We start from the raw sequence: 16642 nt of genomic DNA, 5'->3' as shown, positions 1-16642 counted from the left end.
AAGTGGGGCAGGGTTTCATTTTAGATTGTGTTTAGGTATAAAACTAAATATTATTATGATATATTCAGTTTCTAGAAAATAATTTGTAGGAGAATAGAGAATAAATCTGCTATATGTTTTTTTGGTTTGGATTATTTATATAAGTAACTGATATCAAGAAAAATATGTGAGATGTGGAGCTTTACAGATAGGTCTAATCAAAGGACCTCACAAGTAATTCTGAAGGTCCAAGAAGGCTTCTCAAGAAACAATCTACCTGGGTACATGTCAAAATTAAGATGACTTAAAATCAGGGTTGCTGCTAGAAAAACACAGTAAGTAAACTTCAGTCCCTCATAGGTGTTTTATTACACATCAGCATATCTCCAGAACAATTTCCCAGAAGCTAGAAATGAGAGGACTAGCATGATTTCCAAGGAAGGGCCTATTCTATAATACTGTTTTATCACTCTGAGTCTCAGTGCCTGTGAGTCTCAACACTATGTACTTTCCAGAACACCAGCAGTTTCTCCTGGGACACATGGTCTGGACAGGTCAACCTCCCAGACTCGCTGAAAGTTGGACAACATATAAATTTATAACTTTAATATATTATTATTATTATTAGTTGCACAATCAGCCAGATGTTTAGACTGGATTTGGCATTTTCTCCACCTATCGAGTCCTTCCCAAGGACCTGGGATAGGCAGATGTTGTTTGATGGTGTTAAAAGTATCATCGCAGAATGTAAGCTGTTCCAAGTAAAGCTGCCTTTTGCAATTGATTTATGGTGATTTTGTCAATGCCGATGGTCTTCAGGTGGTACTCCAGATGCTTTGGTATTGTATCCAAGGCATCTATTACTAGTGGTACTATCTTTACTTTCTTTTGCCACAGTTGTTCTATTTCTGTTTGCAGGTCTTTATATCTTATGATTTTCTCCAGTTCTTTCTCTTCTGTTCTGCTGTCTCCAAGTATTGCAATGTCCACCATGCAGACCTTTCTTATCTACAATCCTTAAGTCTGAGGTGCTATGTGGCAGGTGCTTATCTGTGTGAATTCTAAAGTCCCAGAGCTTCATTTTTTATTGCTTTGTCTGTTTTGTGATCCCACCAGTTCTTGCTTGCAGGTAAATGGTATTTCTTGCCGATATTCCAATACACTACTGTTGCTACTTTGTCATGCCATTGTTTGTAGTCGGTTTGTGCGATGTTCTTGGAGCAGCTGACTAGGTAGTCTACTGTTTCTTCAGCTTCTTTGCAGAGGCGGCATTTGCTGTCTGTTGCTGTCTTCTCAATTCTGGCTTTGTATGCATTTGTTCTTGGGCAGCCAGAGTTAACCCTCTATCTCTTTCTTCAGCTTTTCTGCTCTTAGCCATTGCCAAGTCTTGTTGTTATCTGCTTTGCCTGCTCGTTTTTTTTTGTGTACTGGCCATGTAATACTGTGCCTTGCCATGCCTCTTTTCCATTCTTCATTTGGTCTTTCTTATAGGCCAGTTTGGTCTCTTCGGTATTCAGTAAGCCTTCATGGTGTACTAGCTTCAGTGCATCTTCTTCACTATCCTTCAAATGATTGTTGTTGTTGTTGTTATATACCTAATACATTTTTTTCTTTCTAGGCTTAATGTTTTGTTGTTTTTTGCTTTTGACACTCAAAACTGACTTTTATTCAATAGTAGAATTATTGTAACAGTATCAATGGTCAGCTAAGTTGAAAATGTTCATCAGTCTCTTGCAGATCATCCCCCTAATATGATTTCATTCTAGCACTTCATTTCAGCTCAAATACCTATTTGCTTGTTTTTCTTTTCCATTCACCAGTTTTTTTTTTCCAGAACAATATCTGTGGGTGATAAAGTAACCAATTAATTCTAAATTTTAGCTAAAAATTTCTATGTAACCATTTCCCCCACAGAGATTAATGGCTTCCCCCACTGACTTTTCTTGTCAGAAGCCCTCTGAAAAGGTTGCAAATAGTGATCATGTGAGCCTGGGATGTTGCAACCATTGTAAATACATGCTGGTTGCTAAGTGCCTGAATTGTTATCACGTGACTATGGGGACGCTGTGACAGTTGTAAGTGCGAGGACTGGTCATAAGTCACTTTTTTCAGCACCATTGTAACTTTGAACAGTCATTAAACAAATGGTCATAAGTCAAGGACTATCTGTACTCTCACTTATCTGTATACTTAATCACCGTACTTTATTTCCATTTTACTTTGTTTTTATAAAGGGTTTTATCAATATTTTGTGTTTGAAATTCTGTATTTTGATATGGCCTAAGGGCTAATCAATAAACTTTGATTTGATTTGATTTGATTTGACTACCTAGTTTTAAATCTCAAGGCCCCATACAAAGATGTAAATTATAGCAGCAGCATATTATTTAATAGTATTAACTTGCAGATCTTTTCTCTGGTATTACATAGTAAGGGATTTTCTGTTCTTGAAAATATAAATACTGTATATTTTAAATGTTGGGGTCATACATATTGATGTCCATACATTACCATTAATTATTTGCCTTCCCCACTGCAACATATAGGTTAAAAGGAATCTAGCTTTAGAAGCATTGACATATTACTCTCTGCAGACTAGATCACAATTTGTTATTTGTACTCTCATTGTTTAAGTTTTCATGCACATTGCAAAAATCTGGTATATTGTTGTTTTAGTTTGTGCATCCCCATTTAAAATACATTTATTACTTTCATTCAAATTTATCTAACATGAATTTTGGTTTGCTTATAGGATTTATTTTCCTTCCTGGATTCTGAGAACTATGGTGAATCATATATTTGAAAGCACACAATACATTGAAAGTACTCAGTTTAGGATCCTAAAATATGTAACATTGCTTGTTTCTGAATAGGGGAAAAAAGCCAATAACCTCTTTACTATCCAGTTAATGTTGTCTAGAAATCCTTTTTTTCAAATCTAAACATTATCCATGAATTAACATTTCAAATTGCTTAGATGAAGCCAAAGAGCAATGCACAGTGAAGTTAAAAATGTTTCCAAAGCAATTTAAATTTATATATTACAGTTCTTCTATAAATCAGTTGGAAAGATTCTAGTTTTTGAAATGTCAGGATCTTTCTGACCTAGCTAAGTTAATGGCCTAGTTTATTTGTAATTCTCTTTCATCCATTGCTCTATTCATGCTTATTTATTAACTGTACATACTAAAACATTGCATCTAATTACAAAATGCCAAGAGCTCATATAAAATGCTTCTATAAATATATAACTGCTTGGGTCTAACAACAAAAAAGATTTCAAGCAGAAGATCTGTGCAAATTCCAATAATAAATAGGTCCTGAGATTCAACACTATATGATATAAGGAAAAGCTGTTTTGAAAAAGAAATGTAGAACACTTTTAAAAACTTCCTGGAGGATATTTTCTGAATGCATTTGAATATATATCTTATAGTTAACTAAAATTAATATAGTATTATAAATCTTTATTGATATATCCCATTTTGGCCACTGTGAGAAGCAAAATGTTAGACTAAGATGGGCCTGGCCTTGATTCACCACAATATTTCCTATTAATGTGTCTTAAAATATACTAGGAGCAGGGAGACCCAGTCCTCCTTTAGGCAGAGAGGTTAGCTGAGTGACCTTGGGCCATTCCCTCCATCTCAGCCCTGATGTGTGTCAGGCTGTACAACAAGCCGGTTCATAAAACCTTTCATCATATCATGCATTGATAACTTTGCTGTAAAAACTAAATAAGCATAGTGCAAAAACAAGACGACCTTGTAAATGCTAAGAACACATATAAGGAAGATTTCATTAATTCAATATAGTAAACAGTTGTTGTATTTAGAACATCACTAATGCCACAAAGGCATGCACAGTTTTCTTTTAAAAAGTCTGTGATCAGTCAAGCTACAAGTGCATAGTAATGCTATAAACACTGGGCAGAATCCATGGGGGGAGGATCAGTAAGCCAGCAAGTCCTCCCTCACGATAGCCTCCTCCTCATTTGCATAATAATAATGATTACATTTATTCTGACTTTTGGAGGCTAAAATGAAATGTGTGACAATGTACTTAAGCCAATTTGAGAATTTGCAAAATAATTTCATTTTATAAATCACCCTTTCCTTATTCCTTTCTATGCTGGCTGGGAATTTTGGAAGTTGTTATTCAACCCATCTGAAGAGCAACAGTTTAAGGAAGAATGCTTTAAACAGATATGGTTAGGAAAGCAGTATTGCATGTCCACTAGGGCTGTGATTCAAGTGTGGCTTGACAAAGGAAATGAAGCTATCGGGGTGGGTGGGGGTAGATGTTGTGGCGATTCCAAAAACATACTATGTTGTAAAGAACCCATGAAAGCAATTTTTCAAGCTTTAGTGATGGAAAAAGCCACTGAGCAACAATGATAGTTTTTCTATACCCCTCTGACCCAAAGTAAGTCTCTGTGAAATCATTTTTTTAGACACAATAGTTAAAGTGGTGATGCATGCTAGATATCTCTGCATTAGACTTTTCCAATTAGGTGAGCTGACCTGCAGTGAGGCTAATCTAGAAAGAAGAATGGATGCATCTTATAGCACACACCAAGCAGAATAGTTAGAACAAATGACTTTGAGACAGTTTATTAGTTAAAGAGAAATTGTCCATAAGGAGAGAGACTGCAAAACGAGGAAAGAGCTGTAGAAAAAAAAATCAGATAGATGGTAAAGCTCTGGAAGGGCAATGAGGAATGGGCTCTAAATTCTTCAAAGAAAATAGCTTCCTGGAGTTTTGACTTAAATCATAACTGAATTTGTATACAGGCTTTTCAGAAAATGTCTTTGAGACACAGAGCAATTCCTGATTTAAGATTTAAAAATTAACTGTTGGGCCAAAACAAGGTGGAAAGAAATGACTCATGTAACTAATATAAGGAAAACTATCCAAAATTTAATTTCAACTCATTTCTCTGAAGTAAATTCTCAGTTTTAATTGAGAACAAAAGTTTTAATGAGATCAGTGTGATTATGTTTTATCAAATAAATAATCTAAAATTACTATTGTATTGCAAAGGGCTAATATAGTTATAAAATTGTATCTGAAATCTAAATAGCTGGATTATGGTATGGAATTGAGTTACAAAATGTTATGTAACATTTTTATGGTAAGAAAAATATATAGGTAGTCCTTGCTTAACAACCACAATAGGGACTGCAAAATTGGTTCTTAAGCGGGATGGTCATTAAGTGAATCACCTCATGATCCAATTTTACGGCCAATTTTTCTGCACATTGCCACCTCTTGTACTTTCTCCATTAGACTCTAGCTTGAGGACACAAATGATAATATACATTCCTATAACTGCTACCTGTTGAGGCGTTAATTTGTATTTTCTAAATTATATTTAGAAAGAATGTCCCAGTGGATCATGTTGTCTCTGCTGATTTAAATTGGGAAGGCAACCCATGCAGAAGGGATACTTACAATGGGGCAAAAAAGTATTTAGTCAGCCACCAATTGTGCAAGTTCTCCCACTTAAAAAGATGAGAGAGGCCTGTAATTTTCATCATAGGTATACCTCAACTATGAGAGACAAAATGGAGGAAAAAATCCAGAAAATCACATTGTCTGATTTTTAAAGAATTTATTTGCAAATCATGGTGGAAAATAAGTATTTGGTCACCTACAAACAAGCAAGATGTCTGGCTCTCACAGACCTGTAACTACTTCTTTAAGAGGCTCCTCTGTCCTCCTCTCGTTACCTGTAGTAATGGCACCTGTTGGACCTTGTTATCAGTATAAAAGACACCTGTCCACAACCTCAAACAGTCACACTCCAAACTCTACTATGGCCAAGACCTGTTGAAGGACACCAGAAACAAAATTTTAGACCTGCACCAGGCTGGGAAGACTGAATCTGCAATAGGCAAGCAGCTTGGTGTGAAGAAATCAACTGTGGGAGCAATAATTAGAAAATGGAAGACATACAAGACCACTGATAATCTCCCTTGATCTGGGGCTCCACGCAAGATCTCACCCCGTGGGGTCAAAATGATCACAAGAACGGTGAGCAAAAATCCCAGAACCACACGGGGGGACCTAGTGAATGACCTGCAGAGAGCTGGGACCAAAGTAACAAAGGTTACCATCAGTAACACACTATGCCACCAGGGACTCAAATCCTGCAGTGCCAGATGTGTCCCCCTGCTTAAGCCAGTACATGTCCGGGCCCGTCTGAAGTTTGCTAGAGAGCATTTGGATGATCCAGAAGAGGATTGGGAGAATGTCATATGGTCAGATGAAACCAAAGTAGAACGTTTTGGTCTAAACTCAACTTGTCGTGTTTGGAGGAGAGAGAATGCTGAGTTGCATCCAAAGAACACCATACCTACTGTGAAGCATGGGGGTGGAAACATCATGCTTTGGGGCTGTTTTTCTGCAGAGGGACCAGGACGACTGATCCGTGTAAAGGAAAGAATGAATGGGGCCATGTATCGTGAGATTTTGAGTGAATACCTCCTTCCATCAGCAAGGGCATTGAAGATGAAACGTGGCTGGGTCTTTCAGCATGACAATGATCCCAAACACACCGCCCAGGCAACGAAGGAGTGGCTTCGTAAGAAGCATTTCAAGGTCCTGGAGTGGCCTAGCCAGTCTCCAGGTCTCAACCCCATGGAAAACCTTTGGAGGGAGTTGAAAGTCCGTGTTGCCCAGCGACAGCCCCAAAACATGACTGCTCTAGAGGAGATCTGCATGGAGGAATGGGCCAAAATACCAGCAACAGTGTGTGAAAACCTTGTGAAGACTTACAGAAAACGTTTGACCTCTGTCATTGCCAACAAAGGATATATAATGAAGTATTGAGATAAGCTTTTGATATTGACCAAATACTTATTTTCCACCATGATTTGCAAATAAATTCTTTAAAAATCAGACTGTGATTTTCTGGATTTTTTCCTCCATTTTGTCTCTCATAGTTGAGGTATACCTATGATGAAAATTACAGGCCTCTCTCATCTTTTTAAGTGGGAGAACTTGCACAATTGGTGGCTGACTAAATACTTTTTTGCCCCACTGTAATCCTTCCTGATTAGTGTAATCTTTATCTCATAAGGCACTCATAAATTTGTATCATATTGATTGATCACGCAGTAGTTGACTCCATTATCATAGCTGTTTCTTCATTCCATGACCAATTCTAATAATAGATGAATAACCAAAAATACATAGTTCTGTGTACTGGAAACATTGCTTCCTGCGTATAGAACAAAAGCAGCCAAAAAAATCATAGTTTACCTTCAAAATAATCTTTACAGCTGCTTGTTTGTTGTAGCCTCTGAACCATTCCATTATTGGAAGCTAATCAAGTTCATCTAAAGTTCTTTCTTTTCTAAGTACAATTTTTCTACATACTTTCTATCCATTTAAAAATGTATTTGTCTCTTTGTATTATAGTGGAAGAGGCTTAGCAACCGAGTGAAGACATTTTAGAAATGGGGGGAGAGGTAAAAAGTACCAAGAGCATAGATATTATTAAATCCATATTTTTTCTTATACCCTGCTCAATGTTTAACGTTTACTTCAGAAAATTACCCTTTTAGATAAAACTGTCATTTAGAATAAATGCAGATAGTGCCCTGTTTCATAAATCACTCCTGTATTAAATTTCCCCACTCTGATTTCATCTTAATTTACCATTTTTTTACTCTTGCAGCTGGTGGATAATTTAACATTTCATAGAAATTTCTTGTATACAGAGAAGTGGGAGAATATGCTTCTGCATGCCCCATTTTCCATCTTGTATCTTCAAACCTCAGATGAATTAAATTTACTTCACAGCAGATTATTTCTATGATTTATCCTTATAGGATCAATTTATTTTACGATATGGAGGCTAGAATAGCTAGGGCTTCAGTAGGATTCACTTATGACAGACTTTATTCAAAAGTGTCTTATGATATAGTTATATTAAAGATTAATTGTGCTTATTTATATCTTTAGTATTACGTTTGCTGCTCTCCAATTCTCAACAATTCAGGATAGATCACCAAAAAAAAAACATTTAAAAAATACAAACAGAAAAAAAGATAATAAGATGACAAAAACTGTACTGGAACAGAAAAAATAATCCAAAGAGGCTTCACTCACCCTCACTAAAGGCCTGGGAAAAGAGTCTTTATATTATTTATATTTAATCTAATTTATATAATTAGATTATATTATATATTATATTATACATATTATAACGATTTTCTTCAGGAAATCAGGATGGATTGCATAGCGTTCTCAATTTTTCTCACAATAATCTTTGGGTAGTGTGGGCTGAGAGGGAATGACTTACTCAAACCCCAGAATTACCCAGTAAGTTTCTATGACTGAAGCTGGATTGAATCTGGGTCTCTCTGATCTTAAGCCCACCACCATAACTACTATACCACATGTTCTTGAAATGGGCAGTGCTGTGCCACAGAAAGTGAGGCCATTGTGTGAGATGCTCTATTAATGGTTAAGTTAGCAACTGTGGAGTATACACATTTAGACATAAAATCTGTTTGCTATTATCTCATTGCCTTTTATTCTGCTCATTCACTATACTTGCCTCATCATTATACTTGTGTTCCGGAAGTGCGTAGCTTGAAAAATTTTAAGATAAACTAATACTGGATATTTTGACTTACTGAATTAGATCCTGAATTTTTCTAATGTTCTTCAAAGGGGTTCAAAATTCAAAATATACCAACTCAGAGAAAAATCAAATCAGAGAAAAATGAGATAGGAACAGCATGCTTATTTCACTGAGTGATTAAGGCTTTGAGACCCTGTTAAACACATTTACAGTTACTTATAATTTCATAGAGGAGAACGCTACATCAATCTGCAGCTGACCTAGTGGCTATCATTTTCCTGTTTGAAATCCAAAGGCAATTTACTTTTTTGATTCCTTTTAAATTAGGACAGAATAATGGTCACGTTAAAGCTTTATTAGAATTAAATACTTAAGTTACCCATGAGGAGAGAAACATGGGTCTTAATTAGAAAAACTGAGGTCTCACTCCATTTCTAATTAATTTATGATACAATGGATAAAAACATGAGATACCAACTCAACAAGATGCTGGTTTCTAACATGTAATCAAGAAATGACAGACTTTCAGCAGAAAAGTCGGAGTATTCTCTGAGGTAATTTTGCAATTGCTTCGCTGTCTGTACTACTTGTACTAAACATTTTAAGATATTTGGCAAGATGCCACATTGTCAGCCTGATGCCAGAAGTAAAAGAATTAATCATTTTAATGAATAGACTGCCATAAGACTTCATCTCATCCTTTCATGAACTGAACTAGATGTCACATGTGTTAGGTATTTACTACTGATGTGAGTAGAGTTCAGCTGAAATCTTGGTTCAGTTCAATAATTATTGTCAATCCTATTAAACATTGATTATTAAATGGAGGGAAAAAAGCCCTGGATAAATTTCCAGCTAATTTGGTATACTTTTAAGGTAGATAGCATCTGTTTTAAAATAATTTTAAGAAGTAGAACAGTTATGCCTGGAGTAACTTATCCTGATTTTATTGTGAAGTTACACAATAGCTAGCAATCATCTCACTATACTTTGGAGAATGTATTTATTTCTTTAAAGCTTCTTATAAGACCAAAAGAATTATTATGAGGTGGGATTGTAATAACTTGCCACTTCCTAATATAATTTCCTGAATGACTTCATGTTATTCCATAGGCTCCCTCCCATCTTTAGGGTTATCTTTTCAGGGAATGTAGTTGATTGTAAGGGAGAACAGAGCATGGAAAAAAGCCCTGATATTTTTGATCAAACTCATAGTAAGGGTTCTCTGAATTAAAATGTAGTTCATTTACAACCCACATACTGTATTTATCAGACTATAACACACACAGGCATATAGCATGCACCTTAATTTTAAGAAGGAAGTTTGAGTAAAAAGACTTAAATGACTTGGAAGCAAAATAAAGGGAGCTCTGAACTTTTTGTTTATTAATATTTATACCACTTATAAGGTAAATACGTAATATGAAAGAAAAAGCACCTCTTTGAACAAAAAAACTTAGATATAAGTTTTTACAAAAGTTTTAATCAGAATCACTGCTATCTTGGAAACCATGAAACTCTTCGTCTTCACTGCTATCTTCAAAATCAAACTGAACACTGCTGCTTTAACTGCTACTGTCTTCATAAATCAGTTCATCTTCTTTACCATCCAAAACATTGCTTATGCCACATTTCTTAAAAGATTTGATAACAATATCTTGTTTAACTGCGTCTCTTCATAATCGTCCAGCATACGCTGGGCAATCCTGGTTCTTGTTCACATCTGAAGCTCATGCCTCTTCATAAATCTTTGGCATCATGATGCTGTCCCTTTGAAATCATGTATTTGTAACTTTTTGCTTATTTTCACTGCTTAAATAATTATCATTTTTGTTGATACAGCAGTACCAGCTTTTCTTTGATTAAGTACAAATTCCTTTACCTGTTCTTCCAATTTTGGGCATTTAGCAATACCGCTGAGGAAATTGCATTTTGTTTCTGAAAATATCCTGATTTTTTCTTCATTTTTTTGCCACTCTCGTATTGTGCATTCTGTTGGTGGCTCTCCAAAATGCCTTGCCGTAGCCCTGTTTCCATATTCCACAACCTTTAACTTGAAACCAGCTGTATATGCTAAACGCTTTGGTCTTGATTCCATTAGGGATACCGGTAATTTTAAGAAACTGAAACGAGTAGTGTTTCACATCACCCGCACAATGTGGCACTCAGTGTGTCGGAGCAAAGTGCCGCCACTTTGGTCTGACTCATTACTACACATTGGAACGCTGCAAAGAGAGGAGGGAAGCTTGCAGTACTTTAGTGACATTGCCTGCATGGTCCGGTGTGTTAAGTGCCTCACTTAACCATCAATCAGAGGAGGAGGTGGGAAGCGTGCGGTTGCAGCCCCGGTTACAGCCGTGGCTCAGATGAAGGCTCCATTCTCCCAGCCCTGCCACTGGAGGTGAGAAGCCACAGGGCGTATACAGGATTTCAACTAGGATTTCAGCCCCAAATTTTAGGGGAAAAAGTACGTGTTATACGCCAATAAATACAGTATTCAGGATATCAATATTTTATAATCACTTTTAATGAGTTAGAAATATTATTATAGGAAACATAGTTCTCATGGTGCTAGAACAAGACTATTTCAGTTCCCCCCTCAGGTATGAGAGATTTGGTCTGGCAGCTCATATATTCACTATTTACTTAAATATGTAAAATCAAACAATTCTTCCTCCTTATAGATGCAGAGCAGTATAAAATATGTAAAAATATTAGTAGTCATATAAACATAAAATATAATAAAATAATACATGTAGATACATCCAAATATATCTCTTCAGCTCATGATTTGTTAAATAGCTTTTTCCTCATTGGAGGAGAATGCAGTTAAGTAATTATGCTTTAAATAGTTTCTATTAATATGTACCAAACTTTCAAAGTGTTTTAACTTTAGATTGTTCATAAAGAAGAACATGTACTTCTCTGCTTCCCCAGCACAAATTGGCTTTATCATGGATAAAATATATGCTAATATTAAACATTGGCAATGCAAATAGCAGTGCACTGTTAATCAGGACTCTTAAGCATTCACCACAGTAAGGGTTGATGCTAATACAAGCCTTAACCATTAGTACATCTGATGGAAAAAATGTGTATTCATTGCAGATAAGGAAGTATCCAAACCAGATATACAATCTTCTTGTCTCTTCCCATTAGACAGATTTCAGGAATTAACATTGTATCTGAAAATGTGAAATTCCACTCTTTGGTCACGCATAAGTGAGTCTGCTGTGTAAATTAAAATCCAGATGAAAATTATTTACCTTATTCTTTGTATGAGCCTGAAAAAAAAAACCCATTACTTAAAATAATTAGATCATTAAAGTGATTCTTAAAGCAGTAGCATCTTTTTTCAGGCTTTTTCAGAAGTCTGAAAAAATATGTGGTGGTTTTCATGTATAGAGAGGTTTTATGTTTGTATGAGGGCCAAACCATAGGGGTGTAATATGTCTATGTAAGTATATGCTGTATTCAGTTTTGTAAAAGAGACATAATCAAGTAGCAGTACATTCAGCACATACTGGTCTTATTCTTTTACTTTTTTATTTATGTGTTTAAAATTTTGAAATTCATTGTTTCAGATCTGAATTGCAATTCAAACTGCCTTGTATAACAAGGGCCTGTTGCATTATTAGAAAAATAAATTGTCCTGTACTCTTCTAAAAAAAAGTTATGGATGACAAAGAATGTTTGAATGTAGATGATATAATATGTAGAAATAGGATTTAGCTGAACATGATATTTAAAAAGTGATGTGTCTTGGCAATAACTATATATTCATATGGTACAGACAACAGAACTATGATACATGGTAATATTTGGTGCAGGGTTGGTTTTCTTGAAGCTTTTAACTTTCTTCATTGGGATAGTCATAGTATTGTTGCAAATGAGTTAGTACATTTCATGTTCTAATGAAAGTATATAGAAAATTTGTTTCAATTCAGTTTGTTTTTAAAATAGATGGATTGTGGATGCTAATCTGGCCCTGATTAGTTTGCCGTGCTCCTTTTCACATGGAAAACCTATCGTGAGTTGAGGAGGCATGTCTAAAAGAGAGTATCACAGAATCAGGGTTAAAATTCAAACTATTAAAAAAAAATTGGTAGATTTAACAATTTAATGAACAAGATACATATGCCCACTTTTTGAGTTTTTTTTATATTGGCTGTACTAGAAATATGTAACAAAACGTAAGATGAATTAAAAGGAATATCGTTAACCAAGAATGTGCTACTCAAATGCTCCAAGCTACTGGAGTGCTCATTTAACTGGTTACATTATATGACTTCTGAGACACTATCCTGTATAGCACTTTCATTTCAAATGTTAAGCAGGGATGCTATCCTTTGATCTGAAGGATACATACACACATACACCAAGTCCTGGATATGGCTGAATTATATATTATTAAACTCATATGGATAATCATATTACTGTCATTCAATTATATTTCAGTTAAATACAGTTTACATTTTTTCTTCACCCCCCCCCATTTTTTTGAGTTCTGCCTAAAGCTAACCATTCCAATAAATACAGCCTTTAACTCAAAAATGTGTATACTTTTACTGAAAACTAATATTCTCCTTTACACTACTTTCGTTTCAAAACACAAAATAAATCATGTACAAGAATCTAATTTTTACTTGACTCCCTCCAGCTATGCTATTGTTAAAGCACTTCTAAGTTTTTCTTGGCTTGTGAAGAGTTAAATTTCATTATTTAAATGTTGAATTTAAAGTGACAAGACAAATCCTAACTCAAAACATACGTTTCATTGAAAAGGTTCCAGAACATAAATCCTAACTTTAGAAAACAGACCTAGCAAAGAGAAGATAAATTTATGCCCAGATATTAGGGCTGTGCAGTGCTTCCTATTTGAAGGCAAAAAATGGTTCAAAGCACTGTCTGCAACTCCTTAAACCAAATATAGTAGCTGCAAAAAAAGGAGTTGTAGACACTTGGTGTATTCCTTGTGCTTCTGACATGTTCCAAAGCACCTTTTCACCTTAAAATCTGAAGTGCAGCATAACCCTATTAAATAAAAGAGGAAGGTAAGTCTTGTTCTATATATTTGCATGTAGAACTGAATACATGAACAGTAGGGAGCAGTCCTTTCCCTCTGTAAAGTTACATGTGTGAGCAATAAACAGTTAGTGGCTGAACAGTTGCAGTGTGATTGTCAGCAGCCAAAAGTATTCATAAACACAGAAAGCTTCCAAGTGAGCTAGAATTTTACATTTTACAGGTCTGAGCAAAAAATTCTACAACACACTTTATTCAGCCATTCACTTTCCCTTCAGCTAACTGATTGACTAGGTATTAAATTGTTGATTCTCTGTGTCCCTCAGAAATTCCTTCCCTCAGTGTTTTTTTTAAAAGTTTCTAAGTACTGAACCTGTGAATATTTAGACCCCAGGGATTAAGAGGCTTATGACAATAGAGAGTTCTAAGTCCTGCCACCTAGACTGTATTAGTTATGAGTGAACTTTACCATCATGGTATGACCACCATCCACCAAACAAAACAATCATTCCTGCTATAACAAAAGATGTGTAACTCATTATCTTATTATCCTGATAAATATCTTTTTGGTGTCCTTTGAAAGTTTGGAGTACCCCTTTGGGGAGTATATTATCTGACTGACATATTCCTTCTCTTATTTGAAATAACAATCACCCGGATTAGTGGCAATTTCTACAAAAAAACAAATCACAAACTCTATTGAATTTTCCAGTGCACACCCTTAAGCTGATTTCACATATTTTAGTTTAGCGGTGTTATAATTCTGCCTCTCAAGTATAATGTGATCATAAATCCTAGGTTAATTATCATATATCCTCAAGTTGGAGTTAGAACCCTTTGTGAATTTTCTCAAGGCATCTAATTATTTCACTTCAAAACAATTGCAGGAGCCATTTCAGAACTGGATTAATTGCAGAAATCGTAGCTTATGAAATTATAATTCATATTCACAAAGTACACAGCAGAAATAGCACAAGCCTATAGGTCTGGGATTTATGATTTGAATCATCTGCAACATCCAAAAATGATAACTCCAATATGAAGTAATGAAATATTGTGAGATAGCCAAAAGTTATAAGTTTTCAAGAAGATGTGCTGAAATCATACAAAATTCCTGGTAGGAAATGCACAAGGTCTTGTGAGTGAGATGCCAATAAAGGTGACAACTCTTCTTTAAAAGTAGTTAAATTAAAAGTAAAGTATTTATCTGCAAGTATTATTCACACATACTTTTTCTCTTTTCCCCTTTAATATAGAGACTTGTGCCAGTCTCTATATTAGCTAAATAAATAAACTCTTAATGCATTTTCAACATTTAAGCATGTTAACACAAATAGTCTAAAAATTTCTATCTCAATAATGAATATTAGTTCATACAAACATTTAGTCACAAGCAACAATCCAAAGTAAAATTTATGTTGTTTTTATTTTCTATTCTTAGTTCTCAATTTCTGACAGTCAGACAAGACTGTTTCTACAAAAGGAGATTTCCATTTTATTTAGTGATATGTTAGATTTATTAAAAGATGGGGGGCTGTTCATTTATAGGGTAACTTTGAGTTATAGGATAATTTTAGTTAGTTGTTCATTCCAGGTAAGAATGTATTTCTTTTCTGCATAAGTAAATGATTCAATCAGTCTGAAACTAGGAATGACTATAAGCAACAGAAAACACAATGGATTTGAAGGAGATATCTTCCTGTGTCTACCTGTCATCAGTGGGGTTGTGTATCTCTCGCTTTTCTTGATCATCTATCTTTAGAATTTTCCCTTTTCCATTAAAAGAGATATTTACATGACTACAGCTTAAGCACTGTGAGATGTTATTAATGCAGAAGAGTTATAATCTGACATAAATGGTTATAATCATAGGTTCATATCTTCTGTAAAATGCCTACAGTCTTTTTTCTCTCACTCTAGTAAAATGGAAACCAGTGTTTTAGTGAAAGCTTCATGATACCCACTAATTAATTTCAAAGTAATGCTTCATGTTTTCCTTTGGGACTTCCAAGGACTTGTTGGGAATAAAACTTTGTTCCCACAGACTAAGGCAAAGATAGGCAGCTGAAGTACAGTTTAGGAAGGCAAGCATAGAACAGTTCTTTATTCTTGTGTGCAACCAGTCTCTATAGATTTTGGACAGTACTGTCTCTTCCATAAGTTATAATTCTGACCTTTGTCCTATTCAGTAAGCCAAGAACTACATAAATCTATTAATGAACCATGATGTTCATATTTTGCCATTGATACACCAAGACTTTTAGTACAAAGAGATGTGCTGGACTGATTCCAGTTCAAATAAAGTAAATGTTTTAAAATGTATTGGTAAAACATAATTATTTTAAAGCTATGTCAAATATACAAGTGCTTAAAAGGTAATTAATTTGATGTTTGAATGAGTCATTCCATTAGTTTGAATAAAGATTGATGGTAAATAAAATTATATTTTAATGGCCTTTTATTTTCTATACTAAAGTTGATGGCAAAACTCCAGTTGACGTCAGTTGCTTCAGGATTAGTCCCTAATTGGGAAAAAAATTGACAGATATAGCTATATGCAAAACCAGCAGTATGTGATGGAGCTAATTTCCTATAATAGATTCATGTAGACTCCTCTGTTGTGAAGACTAATATTTGCCTGTAAGACTTTTATTCCACCATATCATACTTAGCTTATGTCTACGTGAATGTTTTTCAGCCTTAAATTTAACATCCACTCAAACTTTATTGTCAATATTATACTTCCATACATTGCATGGAAGTATACTTCCATACTATTGCATGTTGTTAAATGCAATAGTAAGAATATTATACAGTATACATCACATGATTATGCTTCATTGTGGAAACATTCCTGATTTAGGTAGATCAAATTTTGGAGATAGAAGCTATTTATCATGACTCTGCTTTCTTCAGCTATGCAATATTTAGCAAATGTAAACACTGATAAATATCTGTTCAAATATATATTTCTTCCTGTGAAATATGTTTGAACTTTCCCAAATTCAAGGGGAAAAATGCTAGGGGAGCTACAGAAAATAT

The 16642-nt window shown here is 34.8% G+C and overlaps 1 protein-coding gene across 1 annotated transcript in view; it reads left to right on the top strand.

Moving 5' to 3' along the window:
* FBXL17 (F-box and leucine rich repeat protein 17) overlaps window positions 1-16642 on the top strand; it is a 177576-nt gene that overhangs the window by 111467 nt on the left and 49467 nt on the right. The gene's annotated exons all lie outside the window — the stretch shown is intronic.

Source organism: Python bivittatus, unplaced genomic scaffold, assembly GCF_059951505.1.
Source record: "Python bivittatus isolate LINGU-HERP-01145 unplaced genomic scaffold, Pbiv_v1 ctg000850_np1212, whole genome shotgun sequence".
Taxonomy (NCBI): domain Eukaryota; kingdom Metazoa; phylum Chordata; class Lepidosauria; order Squamata; family Pythonidae; genus Python; species Python bivittatus.
Note: the sequence above shows the minus strand (reverse complement) of the source record. Positions and strands in the feature narration are given on the sequence as shown.